Here is a 12,057-nt window from a genome sequence, read left to right as displayed (position 1 = left end):
CCTTCCACTGGCAGCACTGATGTCATGGCTGCTTGGGAATAGAATGCATCTGTGTTTGGGATGAGGGGAGGGGGGCTTGCAGCTCTAGCTCTCCCCCTCCCCCCACTCCCTCCCCTGCCAGAAGACCTGGCACCTACCTTTCCAGCACGCTTCATATTGATCTTTCCTGTGCTGCAAAAGGTCTCTGTATGTGTGTGAATCCTTTTGTATATCTGTCTGTCTTGTTCTCCTGTAAATATCTGTGTCTATCTTGTGCTGTGAATGAAATTATTTGTGTGTCTTCTTTCTGGCTCTCACTATATAGTCTCTTCTGTTCTGAATGAAATTGTGTCTTCTTTCTGGCTCTCACTACATTGTCCCTTGTGTTCTGAATGAAATTGTCTTCTTTCTGGCTCTCACGATACTGTCTATCTTGTGGTGTGAATGAAATTATTTACGTGTGTTTCTGTGTCTCAATATATTATCTGTGTCTTGCTCTTCTGTAAATATCTGTCTGTCTTCTTCTGCTGTGCTTTTTTTTCTATATTCTGGGTCTCTGTGTATGTGCGTGCATGTGTGCGTGTATGTGTGTGCGCATGTAAGCAAGCAATCTTTGCCTCCCTGCACAGTGATAGATAAGACTGGCTGGGAAAACACAACTGTCTTTTTGCAAAGTTTCCAAAACAAGTTCCCCAAAAAATAATTCAAAGAAATAAATTGAATGATAATTCTAATAATAATTGAATTGAATAGCTAAGCTAAAATAAGCTAAGCTAAGCTAAATCCTAACCACTCCTTTATAACACGAAAAAGCAGCAGGCAGGTCTCAGTCACAGTGTTCCTCTCTCACACAGCTGCTGACAGGGAACAAGCTGCAAAAGGCACAGAAGGGCTGAAAACAGGGGTCCCCCCACCACTCTCCATCCCTCCCCCACTCCCCCTCCCTCTTCTAATTCCCTCAAAATGGCCAAAGCAGCTCCAAAGCATCTGAAGTGGGTCCAAAGCACTTCAGATGCCCCCAACCTGCTCCAGACACCATTACTGGTACCCCACTTTGACCCGGAAGTGCCATTTCGGACACCAAAGTATCTGAAGCATGTCCGGATCCGAAACGGGATCCAAAGACTTGCACAGCCATACTAACTGCACCTTATCATGCATCCACAGATGCATCACGAGCAGGTCCAAGGAGGTGATCCTCCCCCTCTATGCGACACTGGTCAGGCTGCAGTTGGAGTACTGCATCCAGTTCTGGGCACCGACTTCAGGAGGGATGTGGCCGGCATTGAGAGGGTCCAGAGGAGGGCCACTCACATGATCAGGGGGCAGCAAGGCAGGGCCTACGAGGAGAGGTTATGGGACCTGAACCTGTTCAGCCTTCACAAGAGAAGGCTGAGAGCAGATCTGGTGGCCATCTACAAACTGGCCAAGGGGAACCAGCAGGCTATGGGAGAGTCTCTGTTTCCCTGAGCACAACCAGGAGTAACAAGGAATAACGGCCATAAGTTGACTGAGAGTAGATTCAGGCTAGATATCAGGGTATCATACCCTGATAACTACTTCACAGTCAGGGCAGCTAGGATCTGGAACCAACTTCCAAGGGAAGTGGTATTCGCTCCTACCCTGTGCGTCTTCAAAAGGAGGCTAGATAATCACCTAGCTGGAGTCGTTTGACCCCAGTAGTCTTTCCTGCCAAGGGCAGGGGGTCGGACTTGATGATTTACTTAGCTCCCTTCTGACCCTACCAACTATGAAACTATGAAACTACATGTGTTTACATCAGCTAAACATGACACAATGCAGTTACTAAGTTTAGTTCTAACTAAGTTTAGTTAGCATTCAGACACATTATTACTTCAACGAGGTTTTAATGTATGTAATTCTTCGGGTATTTTTCTTTTTTTTTAATCAAAGGTAAATCATTACATTACTACTACTCTTTAAACTAGCTGGATTAGCTGGAATTAGCTGGCGTCATAGCGGAGCCACTGGCACAACTGTTTGAGCACTCGTGGTGCTCAGGACAGGACCCAGAGGATTGGAAAAGGGCCAATGTGTTCCCTATTTTCAAGAAGGGGAGGAAATAGGAACCGGGTAACTATAGGCTGGTTAGTTTCACCTCTATCCTTGGTAAGACCTTTGAGAAAATTGTTAAGGATCACATTTCTCGGGGACCAGCGGGTGAAATGATGCTAAGGGGCATGGGTTCATAGCAGGCAGATCCTGCCTGACTAACCTGGTTTCATTTTACAACTGGGTCACAAAATGCTTGGATAAAGGAACAGAGGTAGATGTTATTTATTTAGATTTTGAAAAGGCCTTTGACTCAGTGTCACACCCAATTCTTATAAATAAACTAAACAGCTGCAATGTAGATTATTTCACAGTCCAGTGGGTAGAAAATTGCCTTATGGGATGCACCCAGAGAGTGGTGGTGGATGGATCAGTTTCTACCTGGAGAAATGTGGGCAGCAGAGTCCCCCCAAGGCTCTGTCTGGGACCGGTACCATTCAATATCTTCATTAGTGACTTGGATGAGGGAGTAGAAAGCACCCTGTCCAAGTTTGCTGATGATACCAAATTATGGGGGAAGGTACACAAACTGGACGGCAGGAAGTGAATTCAGGGTGATTTGCACAGGCTGGGGAAATGGGCCGATCAGAATAGGATACAGTTTAACAAGGATAAGTGTCACGTGTTGCACCTGGGAAGGAATAATCATCAACGCTCCTACAGCCTGGGAGATACCACTCTAAGCAGCACAACTGTGGAAAGGGATCTCGGAGTCATAGTCAACTCCAAAATGAACATGAGTCATCAGTGTGATGAGGTAATAAGTAAAACTAAAGGCACCATTTCTTGCATAAGTAGCTGCATCACAGACAGATCTAAGGAGGTGATACTTCCCCTCTATGTGGCATTGGTCAGGCTGCAGCTGGAGTACTGTGTCCAGGTTTGGGCGCTGCACTTCGGGAGGGATGTGGATGGCCTGGAAAGGGATCAGAGGAGGGCTACTCATCTGGTTAAAGGCCTACAGAAAAAACCCTATGTGGACCGATTGGAAGACCTGAACCTCTGCAGCCTCCACAAGTGGCCACAAACTGGCCACAAACTGGAAGAGAGCAAATTCATATTGGACATCAGGAAAAAATTCTTTACAGTGAGGGTTCCCAAAATATGGAACAAGCTTCCAAGGGAGGTGGTGCTGTCCCCTTCCTTGGAGGTGTTTAAAAGGAGATTGGACAGGCACCTGGCTGGGGTCATCTGACCCCAGTACTCATTCCTGCCCAGGGCAGGGGGTTAGCCTCGATGATTTAATACAGGGGTGGGCAAAATGTGTCCTGGGGGCTGGATGTGGCCCACCAGGCCATTCTATCTGGCCTGTGGGGCCCCTAAAAAATTTAGAAAATTATAATTAATCTGCCCTGGGATGCCTATCATGCAACCCTCAATGGCTTGCTGAAACTCAGTAAGCGGCCCTCTGCCCAAAATAATTGCCCACCCCGATCTAATAGGTCCCTTCCAACCCTAACATCTATGAAACTATGAAACTACTCCTGGCACTTTCCAAAAGCAGTTAACAGTACCTGGCCTAGCTCAATGTTGATGGCCTTGAAAAATAATGTATTTTTGCCATTGAAGTTGGAAAGTGTTTTCCTTTCACAGGAACTCTTCTCAGCAGTGTCCTGAGAAAGGAACATCTAACTCCTAATATCCCCACCTCCTGGTTCACTGTGAATAGTAAAAAAGTGCATTAGTACCTTCCATATGCCACTAGTAGAGGTTCAAATAAGTGCATGATGGAATTTGATTGCTGATATCAGGAACTGCACATTTTGCAATGTCCCATGTGCATGGCAGGGCAGCTAATTATGGGAATTGGACAGATCCCAATCATGTGACTCATGGCAGCAAAGGCACTGTGGGTTGAAGGTGGATGAAATGCTACTTGAAGATGGAGCTGAGGGACTCCCCATCCAAAGTTTAAATCTCCCTCTTCTGGCAGCCCATCCTGGGCTGGCGGGCACAGGAGAACAAGCCACTGGGTGGGTGGAGCTAAGGCACTGCCTGAGATGGGGAGGTTAAAATCCTACACCCAACAGCCCGATCATGAGGGGCTTCCCACCAAGAAAGTTTAAACTCCCCAGCTTGGAAACCCCACTTGGCTCTGCCCACTGGAAGCTTTAATCCCCTGGGCCCAGCAGCCACAGCAGGACTGTCAGGCACAGGGATTTAAATTCCCTGGCACCAGGAGTCCCTCAACTCCACACACTCTAAGCCAGGGCATCCCCAGGCCAGTTGGAGATTCAGTGCTGCCCTGGGCTGATGGGAGATCTGGCACTACCCCAGGTCTATGGAGACAACATCTACTCTGAGCTGTTTAGAGGCCTGGGGTATACAGGGGCTGGTTTAAAAAAGTAGCTGATTGCTGGCATTCAGCCCCAGACAGTTCTCAGTGTATAGATATGCAAAATGTTCAATCTTAAGTACCATACAAGCCAATCACAAAGATGTCCTTCATAATGTATGGAGCATTACAACCAAGTAACTAAATCCTTGGATGATGGTGTCGCTGTGGACATAGTCTTTCTAGACTTTAAGAAGGCCTTTGACACTGTCTCTCACCCCATCCTCATCAATAAATTAAGCGACTGCGGCATTGATGCCTGCACAGTTGGATGGGTAAAAAATTGGCTGACGGGGCGCACCCAGAGAGTAGTGGTGGATGGGTTGTACTCAACCTGGCGAGATGTGAGCAGTAAGGTACCCCAGGGCTTGGTCCTCAGGCCCGCGCTGTTTAATATCTTCATCGGCGACTTGGACGAGGGGGTGGAAAGCACACTGTCCAAGTTTGCTGATGACACTAAGATGTGGGGCGAGGTGGACACACTTGAAGGGAGAGAGAGGCTGCAACTAGATTTAGACAGACTACAGAAGTGGGCAGATGAGAATAGGATGGGGTTCAACGTAGACAAATGCAGGGTGATGCACCTTGGGAGAAGGAATCCACGGCATACATACAGGCTGGGGAGTTGCCTTCTTGAAAGCACAGAGGCAGAAAGGGATCTTGGAGTCATTATTGACTCCAAGATGAACATGAGCCACCAATGCCAGACTGCAGCCAGCAAGGCCAGCCATAACTTGTCATGCACCTTGGAGAGGGTTCAGAGGAGGGCCACCCGCTTGGTGAGAGGGCAGCAGGACAGGCCCTATGAGGAGAGACTGAAGGACCTGAACCTGTTCAGCCTCAGCAAGAGGAGGCTGAGGGGGGACCTGGTGGCTGCCTACAAGCTCATCAAGGAGGGTCAACAGCAAATAGGCAGAGCTCTTTTCACCCTAGCACCACTTGGGGTGATCAGGAACAATGGTCATAAGCTGATGGAGAATAGGTTTAGGTTGGAGATCAGAAGGCAATATTTTATAGTTAGGGTGGCCAAAATCTGGAACCAACTTCCCAGGGAAGTGGTCCTCGCCCCTACCTTGGGCATATTCAAGAGGAGGTTGGACGATCACCTGTCTGGGGTCTTGTGAACCCAGCATTCATTCCTGCCTGTGGCAGGGGGTCAGGCCAGATGATCTGTTCAGGTCCCTCCTGACGCTAGCTACTATGAAACTATGAAACATTGTTGTGGCAGGTTTCCATTTTATGGAGCCATACATTGGTTAAATGTGTGGCAACCCAGCCTTTTATGGAGCAATGCATTAACCATGCCATATATGTAATGTTTGCTATGGGTCTTTGACTATCTCTGTCTTTAAAGAGATCTTATCTATCAGTCCATATTCACACGCTTCTCTCAAATAATATAGTAAGAGAGCGGGGAGAGGAGTTTTTAGCCACCCTGAGTAGAGGTGACCACCCCCACACCCTGCACTACCAAGCTGCTCTGGTTTTCCCTGTGGGGATCATGCCCCATAGTAAGTGGTGCAGCTGCAGCCCCCTCCCTAGCAGCCCAGCACCTGAGGGAGAGAAGGAGGGAGGAGGGCGGTCTTGGGGCACACTCCCTGTGGGGAAAGCCAGAGCGGTGGGAGGTGCCAAGCTGCCCTGTCCCCTGGAGCCACCTCAGGGAGAAGTGGGTGGGGCTTCAGCCAATTTCCAGAGAGCTGCAAGTACAGTGCTGGTGTTACACAAGTTGCCAATTGCTCAAATCACGAGCGAGACCTTATAAGGGAGGATAAGGCAAAGTGCTGCATTTATTGATTACATAAAACAAAAACATACAAAGATTTACAATGAACGCATCATTCACACAGACAAACACACACAGACAAACACACTCTATGGGGATGTCATAATTACCAGCTTGCTTGCTCAGTGTTGGCACAGATTGAGTGGACAAAAGGGGCAGGGTGTAACTCTTTATGTCAAGGAAAGCTACGCATCCCTGCAAGCCGACATCGATGTCCAGGGTGGACAACTGGAAACCCTCTGGGTTAAAATCCATGGGGAACATGGCACAGGGGGCACAATGCTGGGAGTCTACTACAGACCTCCTGCCCAGGATCAAGAGCTTCACCAGGAGTTTGCCAGGGAATTGGCTGAGGCTGCATGCTTCTGGTGCATGGTTGTCATGGGAGACTTCAACTACCTAGACATCTCATGGGAAGAGCGCTTGGCCAAATCTGAATGGTCACTAAGCTTTCTCTCATGCGTGGATGAGCTCTATCTGACACAAGAAGTCTACAGGCCGATGAGAGATAAAGCACTGCTCAACCTGGTACTGGCAATGGGGGATGACCTAATCAGTGACCTAACAGTTTAAGGGAAGCTGAGTGATAGCGCCCGTGAGCTGATCACCGTCATCATCTGCCGTAAAGCTGACAAGGCAGTCAGCAATACAGAAGTCCTCATCTTCAGGAAAGCTGACTTTGACAAACTCAGGAGGTTTCCAAAGGAGCAATAAAGTCCTGGATCCTCACCACAGCCCTGCTCACCTACCCTCAAGTGACAAGTCACAGTTGTGCAGGTTGAAACTGCTTTAATTTTATGATGGCATAACATTACCAGCTTTAAAATCCTATAAAGGTAATCTGTAGGGCTGTGCGAAGCTTCAGTCCCTGATTTGATTCAGCAGAGATTTGACCCGATTCAGTGGCCAAATCTCCAAATATGAATTGAATCAGGAGACCGTTTAATCTCTCTGAATCAAACTGGAAACCTCCAAATGGATTTGGAGAGATTCAGAATAATTCGGAGATTTGGACATGACACAGCTTGAAATGTTTTTTCTACATACCTCAAGGTAACAGATGGTTCATCAATGCTGAAATGGTGGGGCAGATGAAGTATCCCATAGGAGCACAGGGAGCTCCCCAGCGTGCTCAGCAGCAGACCCAGAAGTGGACCAGAAGCACTTCCAGGTCCACCACGGAGCACGCAGGGAGGACCCCTGGCTTGGTGACTGGTACCTCCTGGGCCTGTGGGGGGCAATTGCTGAGCCAGGGGTGGTCAGCGGGGGGGCCCAGCATGCTCCCCAGCTGACCCAAAAGTGGACTGGAAGTACTTCCAGTCCACTTCCGGGTTCGCCACCAAACACACAGGGCCCCCCTTCTCCCCCCCCTCCTTTGGGACTCTCCATCTGCCCCACCATTGCAGCATTCACAAGCCATGCCTGGTACCTTGAGGTATATAGAAAAAACATTTCAAGCTGTGTCTATGGCCAAATCACTGATTCTCCAAATCAGCATTGAATCTTCAGATTTGGATTCCACTGAATCAAATTGGGGACTGTGATCTGAATCAACTAATCGAATCACTGTCCCTGATTCAGGCCAAATCTGAATCCAAATCAAATATGACCCATTTCACACACACCCTAGATCTTGTAACAGCACTCTTTTCCCCCTTTCCTCTACTTAGTCAAGATATAGTCTTAAGTAACTAGCCACCCAGTGAACCAGAATACAGAATTAACTCTTTTTAGTCAGCAACATTTTAAATCAGCTGTTACCACAGCTAGTTTTTCATGATATATTAAATAAAGAATATACTTTTTCACCACCTTTTAAGTTTGATGCTTGGGGGAATAAGCACTGGGCCCTACAATCTTAACACAAGCATTCATTAATTTACAATCTTATCTATTTTTAGCCACAACACCTCTAACCTTCTTTCAACTAGACAATATTTTCTTCCCTATCTGGTAGCCATTGGCTGTGATAGGTTTCCACACAGAAATCTTCTTCAGTGGCTAGAATTACTGCAGACTCCCAAGCCTGCTCAGAACACCATCTCAATCCTAAAACACCAGAATAATCAAATAAAGATTCCACCTCATTAAAGATATGCAATTGCTCTTTCTGCCTCTTCTTCCTTCTTCTCTGTTCCCCCAACACATCTGCTCTGCATGCCGAGCACGCTGTCCTTTTATTCTCTCTGGAGGCCATGCCCCCTGGTGTCTGACAGACCTCCAAGCGCATGCTTCACTCAAGTCCGGCCCTATTTGCCCCCCACGCCTTCAGGCAGGGGCAAGGCAAGCCCTCTCAACTGTTACCTTATTGGTAGAAATGTTCCACCAATCAGAAGTGCCCTTCTCTGAGCCCAGCATGTCAGACAAAAGTGGGGAGCCCGCCACACTTGCAAGCAACCATGATAGTTAAAAGTGACAGATTTGATAACTTCATCTTTTGTCTTCTCACAGGAAATATTGAATTATATATATAGTTTGTTAGAATCCTGTTAAGAATAGTGTGTCTGTGTTAACTGAATATCCTAAGAAAGAAATGTATGTCATGTTTAGTTGATAGAAAATGTGTAAATAAATGAAAAAGAGACATCTAATAATGGTTCTGAGAGGCATGGCAGCAAATTGGAAGCTCAACAAAGGATTGAAATGAACCTATAGGTGGCAGAAACTGCACTGCTTTCTCATTCAGTGGTGCTATGAATAGTAACCTAGGAGGAAGAGGCAGTCTTTGAAAAGTGTGAGAAACAGGAAAAGCACTTGGGTGAGGTAGAAAAGGACCTGGAATATGCCTGTGATGCCCCTTTAGGCAAGGATGCAGAAGAAACCAGGTTTGGAAAGGGCTGACTGAAAAGCATCTGCCAAAAGCCACAATGTTCACTGAATCATGCATCTGTGATTACAGGTTACAGGTTACAGGTTACAGATTACAGATTACAGGTTACAGGTCCCTGTACTGAAGTAAGAAAATAAGAAACTGAAGAAAACTCAGATAAAAACACTGCAAAACAAAACATAGAAACTGCTTGAAAGGTTATTGTTAAAATATGCAAAAAAAGGACAAGGTCAGCAGAGCCATCAGTTCCCAGCAGTGTAAGAAAAGTGAAATGGTCGAAATTGCAGCTTAAACTGAGAAAAAAGTATGGCTAATGCTGTGATGCAAACAGACAATTTAGGCAAGAAAGGAAAGAAACAGCTTCCACCATTATTATGACTGAAGTGATCTTGGAAAGCCCCAATATGAGAAATCAAAAATTGTGCAACCTGCAGCCACCTCCATCCTTCTTGGCAGAGAGGATTAAATTTGTGCTAAATGAAGCAACAACAACAATAACAACAAAAGCTGGGAGCCCTCTGCCAACTGTCTGGTAGTTTCCTTGTACTCCTGTATTGACCGAGGTACCCAGTGCTACAGGTATTACAAAAGAACTCAGGGAAAGTTTTATTTGGGATAAAAGTTCCGAATCCAATGCAAACAGACTTCCACAAGATGGTGTTTCCACATCACAGCCCCACTGGCAGAGTAGCCCATGGGGCACAGACCTAGAGGTTGCTTGAGCCAGTCCAAGTCTGCATTCCCTGGCAGGCATTCAGGGCATGATGCAGAGATCACTGCACAGAGGACTGGGGGTGGATCAGTGCTCTGGGAGCTGCTTTGGGAGCTCGAGCCCCATCCCTGGCAGGTAGCTGATGCAGGCAACTTTGGGGCAGAGAGTCCAAGAGCTGATTGAGCCTTGGCATCACACAAGGCAGCTTGGACCTCCAACCTATCCAAGCAGAAGGACGAGCCCTGCAGTGCATGGGTCAGTACACAGGGCCACGAGTGGGCCACTACATAGGGAGAGAGAGAACCCAGGGAGCAGAAGGCCACCACAGTGGGAGTCGGAGACAGCCCTGCAATGACAGGAGTCATGAGATGCAGGGGAGAAGGGTCTCCCACAGGGTAGGAAACCCTCAGGAGGAAAGCCAACATGGGCCCTGTGGGGTAAGGGTCCTGACTCAACCCAAGAGAGGCAGGAGGACCTGGGACCTTGTGCCTCTCCCTGATGAGTGGCAGCAAGGGCTCCCAATGCAGAACGGGGGTGGAGTCCAGGTATGCCTACCCTCATTGGCACTCTGAAAGGTGTAAGAGCACCATATATTTTGTCAGTCTGTGCTTTATATTTTGTTATATTTGGGTTGTTTTGAGCTCACTATTTTATGAGAATGAGTATGGACAGGCCAGCCAACTCCCTGGTGGGAGCACCAGGGGAAAATTCTCCCTGCTCCATTATCTCTTGGAGTCCAGAGTTCCTAAACACATGGGTGTCATGGACCTGTCCTAACCATCCAACATTTATATTGGTGAACTAGCCCCAGTGATCCATGATCCCTGAAGAATGATGAAGTCCTGAGGAACAGTGAGATGGCCACCGTAATCCAAAGCACCATGAGAGGGGCACCAAATGGATATGTGAGTCCATCAATGGTCCCCACACAACTCAGGAACCCTAATTGCTCCAACCCAGCAATCACCTCACATGGATCCCCAAGCTGGAGCACATGGAGCCCCAGCTGCTGAGGAATTACCTCTCACACTTCATGCAGTGAGTATTGCTATTGTCTGTCCCATGCCATACTTGTTGTTCATTGTGAGGGCTGGAGACTCCCCATACATACCCACAGTGACAGCAGCAGAAGCAGAACTGTGAGGAAGGTGAGAGCCCCGTTTTGTAAGCTCCTGCTCACTCCAGATTGGAAGACATCCGTGACTCAGCAGGATTCCCGGCAGCCCAGTGCGATTGAGGGGAGAGAAGGGACCAGCAGAAAGTAGCCAAATTAAGCTGCACCACAGCAGAAGCATGATCAGCAGCATCGGAACAGGGGAGGAGAAAAGCTCTGTAGTCTGGGAGCTCGTAGGAGCACCCAACACTCCATGCTGCATCACAGAAGAAGCAATGGAAAGCCTCAAGAAGCACCCCTTTGAGCCAAGTAGCCAGCAGGAAGGCTTACTGTTGCATGCACTTGATCTTTCCTCTGGCAAAGGGAAGTATGGGTGGAGGGGACTTGATAGCTTAGTTTAAAAAAACTGTTCAGGAAATTGGTTGGCTTATTTGATTTTTCTGGAACATGGATGGACTGGATTGATTTATTTAAGCCTAGAACTTTGATGGACTTAATTGCTTGATGCCCTGAACTGATTTAATTAAGCCCAGGACCTTGATGAACTTAATTGATTTATTCAGGAAATGGCCAGAGAAGCTGGGTAGATCTAATTTATTTCTTTAAGAGAACCTGATTGGTTGAATTGGTTCATCTTGAGGAACTGCCAAAAACTTCATGGTCTTAATGGTTTTGTTTAAAGAACCATGCAAGGAGGAATTAGCTTAATTGATTTATCTAATTGTGCCATCGGCAAGGGGACTGGACTAGACTCACTTATTTAGTTGTTGAACTGTAGGAGCACTGCCCATTTTCTTGGACTGACCATAAAAGAGCCATGAAAGCTAGGGGACTAGCTCTGAACAGACAGACTTAGATTTTGATAAAGTCAGTCTTAGACCAAAAGTGAATTGTGGTAGTTATTTTTTTCTTTGTTTTTTTCATAGAATCATAGAATCATAGAAATAGGGTCGGAAGGGACCATGCAGATCTTCAGGTCTGACCCCCTGCCTGGGCAGGAAGAAACCTGGGCTCAAATGACCCCAGCCAGGTAGGCATCGAGCCTCTTCTTAAAGACCCCCAGGGTAGGAGCCAGCACCACTTCCCTTGGAAGTTGGTTCCAGATCCTAGCCACCCTCACTGTGAAGTAGTTCCTACGGATGTCTAATCTAAACCTACTCTCCAACAACTTGTGGCCGTTATTCCTTTTTATCCCGGGGGTGGCTAGGGGAAACAAGGTCTCCCCCAAACC

Source organism: Alligator sinensis, unplaced genomic scaffold, assembly GCF_000455745.1.
Source record: "Alligator sinensis unplaced genomic scaffold, ASM45574v1 scaffold706_1, whole genome shotgun sequence".
NCBI classification, from domain to species: Eukaryota; Metazoa; Chordata; order Crocodylia; family Alligatoridae; genus Alligator; species Alligator sinensis.
Note: the sequence above shows the minus strand (reverse complement) of the source record.